General features: G+C 36.2%; 1 pseudogene; it reads right to left on the bottom strand.

The window, feature by feature from the left end:
* Window positions 1-845: 845 nt before the first annotated feature.
* On the bottom strand, window positions 846-11,390 carry LOC127417810 (alpha-galactosidase A-like; annotated as a pseudogene).
* Between the last annotated feature and the right edge of the window lie 534 nt (window positions 11,391-11,924).

The following is an 11,924-nucleotide window of genomic DNA, read 5'->3' as shown; positions in this document are numbered from 1 at the left end:
TTATTATACTGTATAACCGCATACAAAATTACAAGATAATATAAACAATACAAGATATTTATATTTGGATGTGATGATGTGCTCTGTGTTGTTTTCAAAAATCAATCAATTCATTAATCAATATATTTTCTCAAAGACTTGATTTCAGTTATCACCTAATTTTTATGCTTACATGCCAATCACTTGTGTGCAAAAGACAGCAAGCCACCAACAGATGCAAATGCCTCAAAATAATAACTTCTGATTGGTTTTGGTCATATGGCGCAATTCAAGTATGTGATGATGACAGAAATGACCCCACAGACCCCTTGAGTAAATACATAAAGCCGTTTCACTGATACTGAGGCTGTTGGCTGTGCTGAATTGAATCGAGCATGATTTCTTTCTGCATAGAAGGGAAAGACTTTTGCCTGAATACAGGCATGTGTTTTGTCTTTCAGAAATTAAAACACATGGTGAAACCTTAAAAAAAAAAAAAAAAAAAAAAAATACATAAAGCCTCCTCCTAAACACACGGTGGCGCTATAAGACTGTGTTCGGAGTGAGCGCGGCAAGAAACATAAATGCAAAATGTATTTATCTAAAACATTTATAATACATATATTATAATAATAACTATACATTTGAGAGAGTTATGTTTTTTGTATTTATAGAATATAACTATGTCTTTCAAGGTATAAGTGTATGATTCACAAACAATATTTTAATAAACGTGAGAAAATGGCTCTCTCTCGTTTGGAAGGATACGTCCTCCGAAGGTCGCATTTGTCGGCCGCATACGTCATCGAGGCTGTCTCGTTTCATTTTTTTTAAACATTTTTTTAATTTTATTTTTTTATTGGGAATGCAAAAAAATGTTAACAATTGTATAAATGTAAGTGCATATACATAAAAGGCATTGACAATAGATGAGAATATGAGAAAGAAATGGAACGATGGATTTATGAAGTACAGCTTCAGAAGCATATTGATTAATAGCTATACTGAGTGTAATATGCTTAACAGATAAAAGTCCCACCAAAACTTCTACTTCCACAAATGCTTTATATTTTATTTCAGGTCAAGTACATCCATTTCCGAACCAGGCCTGAGCTTTATTACAGCTGTCAAATTGTTTGTATTAGCCTACACCTGAAGTTCTTTAAACAAGTTAATTAAAAAGGAACAAAGTTTGACCATGCAACTCAATGGTTGATCTTCATCATAAAGTAGAACAGATCATGAACAGGTGATTATATATTCCTTTAGTACAGTAATGTTTTTGTGTGAACTAAAAACAGTGATAATGACTACTCATGTGGGGCATCAAGAGAAAATCTAGGTGATTATAATGAAAGGAGTTCATAGAAAGACAGAAGGACAGTTCTTTAAAACCATTAAAGTGCTTTGTGATTTAGTTTCATGTTTAGTTAAAACTATACAAAACATAGCTACGTAACTGATAATACATAACTACATATGCAATTTGATTCCTTAATGCTCACTTCTAAAAAGGTAAAAAATAGATTCTGTATATTTCAAATACAACAATCTTCTGTAAGTTTCATAAGAAAAAAGGAAATTAGAAATTAAAATGTTAATTAAAAGTAACTGTGAACTCGATAACATTAGTGCAGCAAGTTTCCCCTTTCTCAAGTTTCAGTTTTGGAAGTCATTTCATGAGTGTTATCATGATTGCTCTTGATGGGTCTGACACTGAGAAGTGTCGTGCCTGTGGGATTGACTTGGACCATCATCTTTGACAAGAGACCCTGGACACCCATGTCCTGGTACATGGGCAGGATTTGTGTCACATTGCACTTAGGGTTGCAGAGCTGCCAACTAGGCAGCGTCGCCACAGAAATGGTAACTCTGCGTGGGCCACCTTTCTCCTGTCTATTAATCACTGCTAGCACCAGATTGTTGCCTGACAAGGGCTGTTCCCACACCTCAAAACTGTCAACCTGTGAGCAGAATGGAATGCTTTACTTTGTAATGAAATTCATCTAACCCTTGACAGGTATTGTAATGAAACAAAGGGTAGGCTAAGATACATTACCTTGAATGTACAATAGCCCTGCTTGCCCAGAGGGTCCTGATTAATGGCAATTATCTCTTTGTTTTGCAGAAGTTCTTTGGCTTTAGGGAAGATGTTTCGCAGGTCGTTGGACATCAGAAGTAGGGCAGCCATGATGGCTCACAAGGCCATTTGAGTCTGCTGCTGATCGTGGCTCAGGCCAAAGTTCCCTATGATCAGCTAGATGTATCAAAGCCCAAAATATTTACAGTTGTTTGATGCATATTAATTTAGGTGGCTCAAACTGAGCTGATTTCATGTCAACATGAAATGCCATTAGCATCCTATTTTACTTCTGTAATCTGATGTATGGTATTTCTGAGTTAAACAGGGTATTTAATAAGATAATATGCATGCCAGGACTTGATTTTATCAACCGGGAATGGGTTAGATAATAAAAAGTGGGGTGTAAAGACAGTAGTGAAAAGTAGTGATGTTTCATTCGTGAATGAATCTGTCTTTTTGAATGAATCTTTTAAGTGAACGAATCGTTCTCATTCACCTCCATAAACTGACTCATATTTCTCGTTCACTGGAGTCCAGGGTCCAAAATGAACACTCGCCAAGCACCAAATACGAGTAAAATTTGCCGTTGGCGAGTATATGAAACGGTGTTAGTAGGCCGGTAACTATTTTATGAATTGTAACAATGCATGGTTGTGAGAACAACAGTCAGTTTTTAAAGACAGATAGTCAGACCTTCGCTGTTTCTATTTATCTTACGTAAGCGAATCAAATTATAGTATATGAGTCGTCTACTGAAGAAGAGATCAGTGATTGATTTGCTGTTCTGTCAGAAGTGACAGGAGCGAATCAGATACAAGCGGTCAGCGCAGTGACTGTTAGATGTTCTGAATCATGGTTCTAATAACATTTACCTGAGAAGATTGCTTTGCTTCGAAAGAGTAATTTTGCTTGGAAGTCAAAACTTTTCCCTTCTTTTATTGTTCATAACCCCAGAATGTGGCGACACATCCCTGGTGTATGCCGCCAAAACGCAAACATGATGCGCAAACATCACAAAATTAAATACAAAACACAACGGTTCTCTGTATTTTTGCGAGAGGTGGCGTTTCACTGACGGTGGATCACAGAGAGACTGGCTTGTATTTGATACTGCGACTGACACAATGACCTGCTCTGTATGCCGAAAATATGCAAATGAGATCAATCTAAAAAATGAGTTTGTTTTATGGACAAAAACAAAAACAAAAAATGAATCCCAAAAGCTTTAAAGAACACAAAATAGGGACTAATTTATAAAACGTATGATCAGATTTGATCCTAAATTCAATGGATTTGATCCTGCGTCAAAAGTGTGGAACAAATCGGGATTTATAAAGACAGAAACTGACGTGAAAATGGATGCGTATGAAAATGTTTTGTGCTTATGCTCCGGTGTGCCAGTGCGCGCTGACTTGATTTTCTTATTTTTACTAATGCAAATCTGAATCGGTGACTGACTGAATTTATTAACAAATGAGTGAGCACATTTACATGTACAAGAATATTCCAAAATGACTCAGAATGTGGTCTTATAGATTATGCGTAATCAAAATATTTTTATTTTGGAAATCCGCTGTAACAGACTATTTATTTAGCCCTATCTGCATGTTTCCAAAATAAATTATTTTGAGACCTACAAGATAACAGGCAGATGTAATAAACTGTATGTAATATGTTCAGCACATTTTTGGAGCAAGTAGGAGGAGAGATAGTTAAAAATAACTACAGTGGCATGCAAATGTTTGGGCACCCCTGGTCAACATTTCTGTTGCTGTCAATAGTTAAGTGAGTAGAAGATAAACTGATCTCCAAAAGGCATAAAGTTAAAGATGAAACATTCTTTTCAACATTTTAAGCAATATTAGTGTATTATTTTTATTTTCATACAATTTTAGAGTGAAAAAAGGGAAAGGAGCAGCATGCAAAAGTTTGGGCACCCCAAGAGATTTAAGCTCTCAGATAACTTTTAGCAAGGTCTCAGACCTTAATTAGCTTGTTAGGGCTATGGCTTGTTCACAGTCATTGTTTGGAAAGGCCAGGTGAGGCAAATTTCAAAGCTTTATACATACTCTGACTCCTCAAATCTTGTCCCAACAATCAGCAGCCATGGGCTCCTCTAAGCAGCTGCCTAGCACTCTGAAAATTTAAATAATTGATGCCCACAATGCAGGAGAAGACTATAAGAAGATAGCAAAGAATTTTCAGGTAGCCGTTTCCTCAGTTCATAATGTATTTAAGAAATGGCAGTTAACAGGAACGGTGGAGTTCAAGTTGAGGTCTGGAAGACCAAGAAAACTTTCAGAGAGAACTCCTCGTAGGATTTGCTAGAAAGGCAAATCAAAACCCTTGTTTGACTGCAAAAGACCTTAAGGAAGATTTAGCAGCGACACAAATATGACCTTCATGGTAGAGTCATGAGAAGAAAACATTTCCTGCATCCTCACCACATATTTCAGTGTCAGAAGTTTGCAAATGAACATCTAAACAAGCCTGATGCATTTTGGAAACAAGTCCCGTGGACTGATGAAGTTAAAATGTAACTTTTTGGCCACAATGAGCAAAGGTATGTTTGGAGAAAAAAGGGTGCAGAATTTCATGAAAAGAACACCTCTCCAACTGTTAAGCACGGGGGTGGATCGATCATGCTTTGGGCTTGTGTTTATGCCATTGGCACAGGGGAACATTTCACTAGTAGAGGAAAGAATGGATTAAATTAAATACCAGCAAATTCTGGAAGCAAACATCACAGCATCTGTAAAAAAGCTGAAGATGAAAAGAGGATTGCTTCTACAACAGGATAATGATCCTAAACACACCTCTAAATCCACAATGGACTACCTCAAGAGGAGCAAGCTGAAGGTTTTGCCATGGCCCTCACAGTCCCGTGACCTAAACATTATTGAAAATCTGTGGATAGACCTCAAAAGAGCAGTGCATGCAAGACGGCCCAAGAATCTCACAGAAGTAGAAGCCTTTTGCAAGGAAGAATGGGCGAAAATCCCCCAAACAAAAATGGAAAGACACTTTGCTGGCTACAAAAAGCTTTTACAAGCTGTGATACTTGCCAGGGGGTGTTACTAAGTACTGACCATGCAGGGTGCCCAAATTTTTGCTTTGGGCCCTTTTTCTTTTTTGTTATTTTGAAACTGTAAAAGATGAATATAAAAAAGTAAAATTGCTTAAAATATTAAAAAAATGTGTCATCTTTAACTTTAAGCCTTTTGGAAATTAGGCCAACTTTTGCTCGCTTAGCTCTTCACAGCAACAGAATTTTTGATCAGGGGTGCCCAAACTTTTGCATGCCACTGTACAACAGTTTACAGATTTAAAAAGCACAGCAATAGTCTACTTTTTATTTTTTTTCAATGAATCCTTCAGCCTCGTCTGCTGTTGTTGGGGACATAAGTAAAAACAAATGATTTTACTAAAATGCTGCATAATCAATGGCAGGAGCTAAGAGAAGCGAATGGTGGGAAAATAATGCGCATGTAGTTTATAGAGAACACAGCTGTAATGTTGCCAGACTATGCATATTTCATTATATGTAAACGAGCACGTAAACCTCTTTTTGCAATAAAGGTGTAGCAAGAACATGGGCATTGGTTGAAGAATGGTGTGGATTTACAGTAAACACAGTCAATGAATGTATTTATTATTGATAATGAACACGAATAACTGATGATGAGTTGATGAATATGCTGCATTATATGGGCAGAAACAGGTAGCCGCACTCACTTTTATTTAAAACCTTGGTCAACCGCACAAGAACATTCCATATGAATGAATGGATGAAGGAATTAATTACTTTGACATACGCTTTTATTGTATTCTGTCTCACCACATTAGGATATTTGGGGTCGTTCTGTAGATGGAGTCATGTGCTCATTCACATTCGCATGTTTTTAAGTTGAACTGCGATTTATAAAGTGGGATGCATTTAGGAACATTTCTTTGTTTGTAGGAACATTTAGGAAATTGTCTTATGTTCACATTTAAGATAATTTTACAAATGTTTTTATAAATGAGGCCCCTGGTGCCACAAAAATTGCGCTGCACAGGCCATTCCTGTAAAGACTGACTATAGTGCGAGCCAATAGCATTCAAGTGCAGGCTGTGAAGGAGCATAACACTGATTTCACTCACTGAATGAATACGCCCCTTCAATGAATTAGTACTCATCAGTCATTTGAGTCTGAACGAGATGAGAGGTGTCGTTCATGAACAAACTGAATGTACTGGTAAACTCGTTTGCAAACTAAATGAACGACTCAGTCATCTCGTTCGTGAATGAGGATCTGCTGAACGACTGAACGAGAGGAGGCATGTTGTTCATTCAGTACAGTATGTGAGGCAATCGCGGAGAGAAAGGGGTGAAATGCACTAACTAAGACAAGTTTATACAGTAGGTGTGCACAAAAAAATAATTTCCAATTTATCAATGTGTAAAAATGATTGAAGACGTACAGTTAAAATGACATGAATTACGGATGTAAATGTTGTGCTTTGATGTACAGTGTAAGTTGTTATTAGGTTTTTCTCCGTCTTGGTAAAAATTAAGCCCAGCATTTGACAAAATATAGGAAAATAAGACCTGCCATTTGTGGTGAAAACAGTTATGTGTTTAAACACTTGTAGACATGCAAATTCCATTTGTGTTGCTTTGTCTTGCTTTTAAAGACTGAATTTAGATCGAGCCAATAGCATTCGAGTGCTGACTGTGAAGGAGCATATCAATGGTTTGACCCACTGAATAAATACACCTCTTCACTGAACCAGTTGGTCATGTTGTTCGTGAACGAACTGAATGTACTTGTAAACTCGTTTACGACTGAATTAAATGAATCAGTCATCTCGTTCATGAAAGATCTGCTGACCGGCTGAACCAGAGGAGGAACTGAGATTCGTCAATCTCGTTCAAGAAGAAAAGGGGCCAGATTAATTATGAATAAAAGTTAGTGATGATAGCACATACAGATGTTATTGAAACTCATAATTATTTTTTAGGCTAGTATTGTTTTTGTTTTTTTGTATAGCCTGATAAAAAGTCATGTTCAGCAGTTCACAATATGATAGACATGCTTTGTTGTCATTTGTGGGGAACGGATTATGATGTTTAAACACTCTGCAGTGCTTAAGTCTCTTAGTAGAATTGTGGACACGCAAATTTTAATAAAGGATAATTAGACTTGTTCTGGTCGTCAATGACTGCTTTTGGTTCCATGTAATTACTTAAAAGACAGTCATTAGGCGCATCTACAGTCGCAAAGGTGTAACCTGAAGAAATGGTCAATGAATGAATCTGAACAAATAATTTGGTGAACGGAATCAAAAGAATCGAGTCACTGAAATGAAACAAAATCAACACCACTATTTAAAAGTGATGGATTTGTTACATAATCCAAAAAGCTGTTTCAGAGGCAGAGCTAAAAGTTATTACATTTTGATAAAGGATTACAAAGCAAATATTTTTTTCTTCGATATAATGTGCACCAATTAATTATGCACAATAAGACCAGGAACGTGCATTAAGAAAGTTGAAATGGTCAATTAGGATTTCATGTTGACTGCTTCATGTAAAGGCTGCAGATGAGATGTTTCATACCATGTCAGGGTCATTCCATCAACCAGGTCCTGCCACTGGGACCAGAATCTTCTGATAATCAGCTGTCCAGTCCAGGATGCTTGTCACACTTTTCCACCTGTCAAAGACATTTCCATAGTTTTGCCAGTGGTTGCAGGTCTTAGGAATAGCCTCAAAGTCAGGCTAAAATGTCATAAGGAAGATCTAGAAAACCCTTTTAGTAGAAAATTAGCTTTCCTTGATAAAGAATTCACTTTTAAAATGTAAAACATAAAATAATTAATTAAAATATCTTAAAAATGTTTTATACAAATAAAACAAAAAATAAGCAGCACTGATGAGGTAAAAAAAAGAAAAAAAAAGAAAAGAAAACCTCCAATTATCTCACCTGTTGGTATTGCCACTCATATAACGACCATTCACATGAGTATACAATTTTTCTGCCTGTCTGGTTTAGAGCTCTTGACATGTTTTTATAGCCTAGGAAACATCAATACTCTTGGGTCACACTACAAAGCAATTTCCACGCAAAACAGGCATATTCCTCAGATTTGTGTATCTATTTACCTTCTGCAAGCTGATGCGAGTCAGGGATGAAACATCCATCAAATATCAACAGATCCACACCCCACTCCACAAAGGTTTTGGCATCAATCTCATAGTAACCTAAACTCCCAGGGTACCTTTCGCATGTTTGTGTGCCTACATCTGCATATATTCCCAGCTTTAGACCTCTGGCATGAACCTGAGAACACACTGAAGTTGTAATGCACATTCACCTTTCACTGAATATAGGGTCATTCTGAAAATTATTTAACTTTCCGACTAACAAAATATTGAAATTTTCAATTCAGTTCAGTTCAGTTTTCGTCATAAAAGCAGAGGGTAAATATTTTTTAACATCTTGACAATTTTATTCATAAAGGACAAATCAACCGATGTTCTTTATTTTATTATTTAATTTTGTTTCATGAATGAAGCAAGGGCTGTAACAACATTGACGATAACACCTCTGACAAATTCTCTTAAAAGATTAACTTTCTAAGATGGTGTCAATAGAATCACAAAACATTAATCACTGATCAGACAAAAATCAATAAATCATACCATTAAATATTTTTTTTCAATGAAAATCTTTCACACGAACATTAAACAATGTAACACCAATGAACCATGTGAAAACATTACAGTTAGAATGTAAATTAATAACTTTTTCAATATGGTGGGATAATCACTATAAGATGATTCATTACTTATTTTGTTTAGCTTTTTGCATACTTGTTAGGCTTGCGCTAATGCTTGACCTGAGAAAACAAAATGAGAAAAAAATAAACATATAAATAACTGTAGATGTCATAGAAGTGGTGTACCAGATGAAGGAGACAAGTTTTTTCAAGCAACTGAAAAATTCAAATATATTTTCTAAAAAATATAGAATGAATATTAAGAATAGAATATAAAAATATAAAAGATTATAGAATAATACCTTTTAAATGGTGTTTGTTGGCTTTTTGAAAACTTTTCATGACTCAAAAGGGACATGTTTGTCACCATATTTTGATAATGACCCTACCACATTAGGATTTAAAATAGTGAGAATGGATGGAGTTATTGCATACCAGCAAAAAAAACAAAAAAACAGTAGAGGGCGATCTATAACCAAAGAAAGATTTGGAACAGTCAATTTAATTTATATTGTTGGATAACAAATAAATGCCATGTCCAGATATTCTAAATGCCTGATGAAAAAAAATTAAAGAGTGTTCTCATTCACCTTTGACATGATATTTATGTGGACATGAGAGACAGGGCTGTAGCAAGGAATTCTGGGCCCTGTGAATATATATTGCTATGGGCCCCTTACCTACAAAAATAATACAGTTCCGAATTTGTTGTGGGCCCCTCTGGACCTTTGGGCCCCTAGAATCATTACCACCTTTCACCCCACTAGCTACAGCCCTGATGAGAGAATATACAGTATAGCTTCCCCAAAAATAAAAATTCTGACTTACAGTACACACACTCCTTTTACACGAACCCTGTAAGAATTTTTTCTTCAGTGGAACACAATATGAGTTATTTTGCAGAATATCCAGGCTACTCTTTTCTATACAATGAAAGTGGATAGTAACCAGGTACCATCAAGACCCAAAAAGGACAAAAATGAACCATAAAAGTGGTCTAGTATGCTAAGACTTCTAAAGTGACATGATACCTTTGTTAGAGGAGCAGACCAAAGCCTTATTCACTGAAAGTGAGGGTGGGTACATAATGACAGAATTTAAATTTTGGTGTGAGCTGTACCTTCAATTCCAGACAAATCAGGTAAAGCCAGATGTAAGTTACGAATAAAATCAATGTAATCTCTTCAAGCCTGTTGTGCTGGCAATAGACACTCACATAATCTGCCAGTTTTTTGATCCCACTAGGAAATCTCTTGGGGTCAGCCTGCAGACGTCCCTCGGCATCCCTCGTGTGAAGGCCAGCAGTCATCAATGCACACATACTCATAACCGGCATCCTTCCATCCCTCTTTCACCATCACATCTGCCATCTCCATGAACAGCTCCTTTCTGCAGGACACACAAGGGCATCATGGAGTGGGGATAGTGGCCAAACATCTGTCCACTTTATGGGACAGACTATCTGTGTGTGCACGTGTAAGGTACAGCATCTATTCTAAACAGTACTCTAGAGAGACCCATAAATGCCCTTTGCCCTCTTGAGTGCATACTGAGAAGGTATCCAATGAAGAGATCTTACATCACACTATGTATGCGTTAAGGTATGCGTTATCAGCAGTTTGACACTCATGTGACAGTTCCTGATTTTCTGTTTCCTCACACTTAACTTACTTTCACTTTTTGTGACTTAGTTCATTGTATTATTCACCATGTATATTCTGAAGATATTAGTGTTTTTGTATTTGTTATCACCAGCACTTTAATTGATTTGTATATGGTGATTCTTTTTCTAAGAAGTTTCAACTGTCTTACAGTTCTTCTAGTTCTCCCCTCACAAAAAGTACCATGTGGTGGCACCATGGTACTGTGATGTTATAATATAGTAATACCATGATACTTAAATTTACCATGGGCATGGTACTGAATGATTAAAATACAGTATTCACAGCAAGCACAAAAAATAGCCTACTACACTATTATGTTACTTGTCCAAAAAATGAATATATAATAATAATAAAAATAATAATACTACTACTAATAATAAATGGTACTGCCATGGTACATGTCCAAATAAAAATAAATACATGGTATTACCAAGGTATTTTTTGTTAGTTTGTGCATAAATGTAAATATTAGCTTTTGAGCGAATACTATATATATATGTTTATATTTAAGTATATATGTATATATATATATATATATACCTATATATATATATATATAATTAATTTCCTATATATATATATATATATATATATATATATATATATATATAAAGGGAAATTAATTATATAATATTGCACATTTTCAGATATCTATGATAATTAATGGGTACTAATAACTGTTTAATAATTGTGAATTATTTCTTATGGGGAAGTTCCTGTCATCAGGTCACGCGCTCACCTTGTGCAGTTTTGAGGATCCGCATCAAAGTCATGTTGCACATGAATCTTTCCCAGTGCAACCAGCCCATCGTTGGAGTCAACGACAAGCTATTGTCCAGCGCCGAGGCTCGGCTTAATTCAGCCAAGACCACGATAAAGACTTTGTTTGAGACATGCATTGTCGGTTACTACCGCTGAACTGGATCTAATGACAAAAAATTGTTGCACTTACGTGTAGGCAGAGCCGTTAGGTGCGCTGATGCTCCGCCCACTCATGAAATTTATTTTATCCACAGTTTTCCTGAGCAACCACTGGGCGGCGCCATGATGATTCTAATTGCCTGTTTTATATCTCTGGTCTCGAGAAGCCAAGTAAAATCTGCCAAAACGAGCGATCCAGAGGAGGACAACAGCCATTTAAGTGTTACCTGGTGTAAAAATGATTTTCAGGCTCAACCTGTGCAGTTGTTGGCTGTCATAACAACTCAGAATAATTAATGATATTAACGTAACTTATCTCTGACCATGTCATCTACACACTCAGATGAGGCACTGTCTAAAAAAATTCGGTCATCTGTACTCTGTGAAGAAGTGGTTGCTTTTTGACATTTTTTTTTTGTTTTTGTTTTTTTTTTTTGACAAATGTAATACCTTAAACATTACATTACCCGCTAAGAATACGCGGATGTGAGTGTTTTCACTGGAGACCGGAT

Source organism: Myxocyprinus asiaticus, chromosome 27 (assembly GCF_019703515.2).
Source record: "Myxocyprinus asiaticus isolate MX2 ecotype Aquarium Trade chromosome 27, UBuf_Myxa_2, whole genome shotgun sequence".
Classification (NCBI taxonomy): domain Eukaryota; kingdom Metazoa; phylum Chordata; class Actinopteri; order Cypriniformes; family Catostomidae; genus Myxocyprinus; species Myxocyprinus asiaticus.
This window is presented reverse-complemented; position numbering and strand designations above follow the sequence as displayed.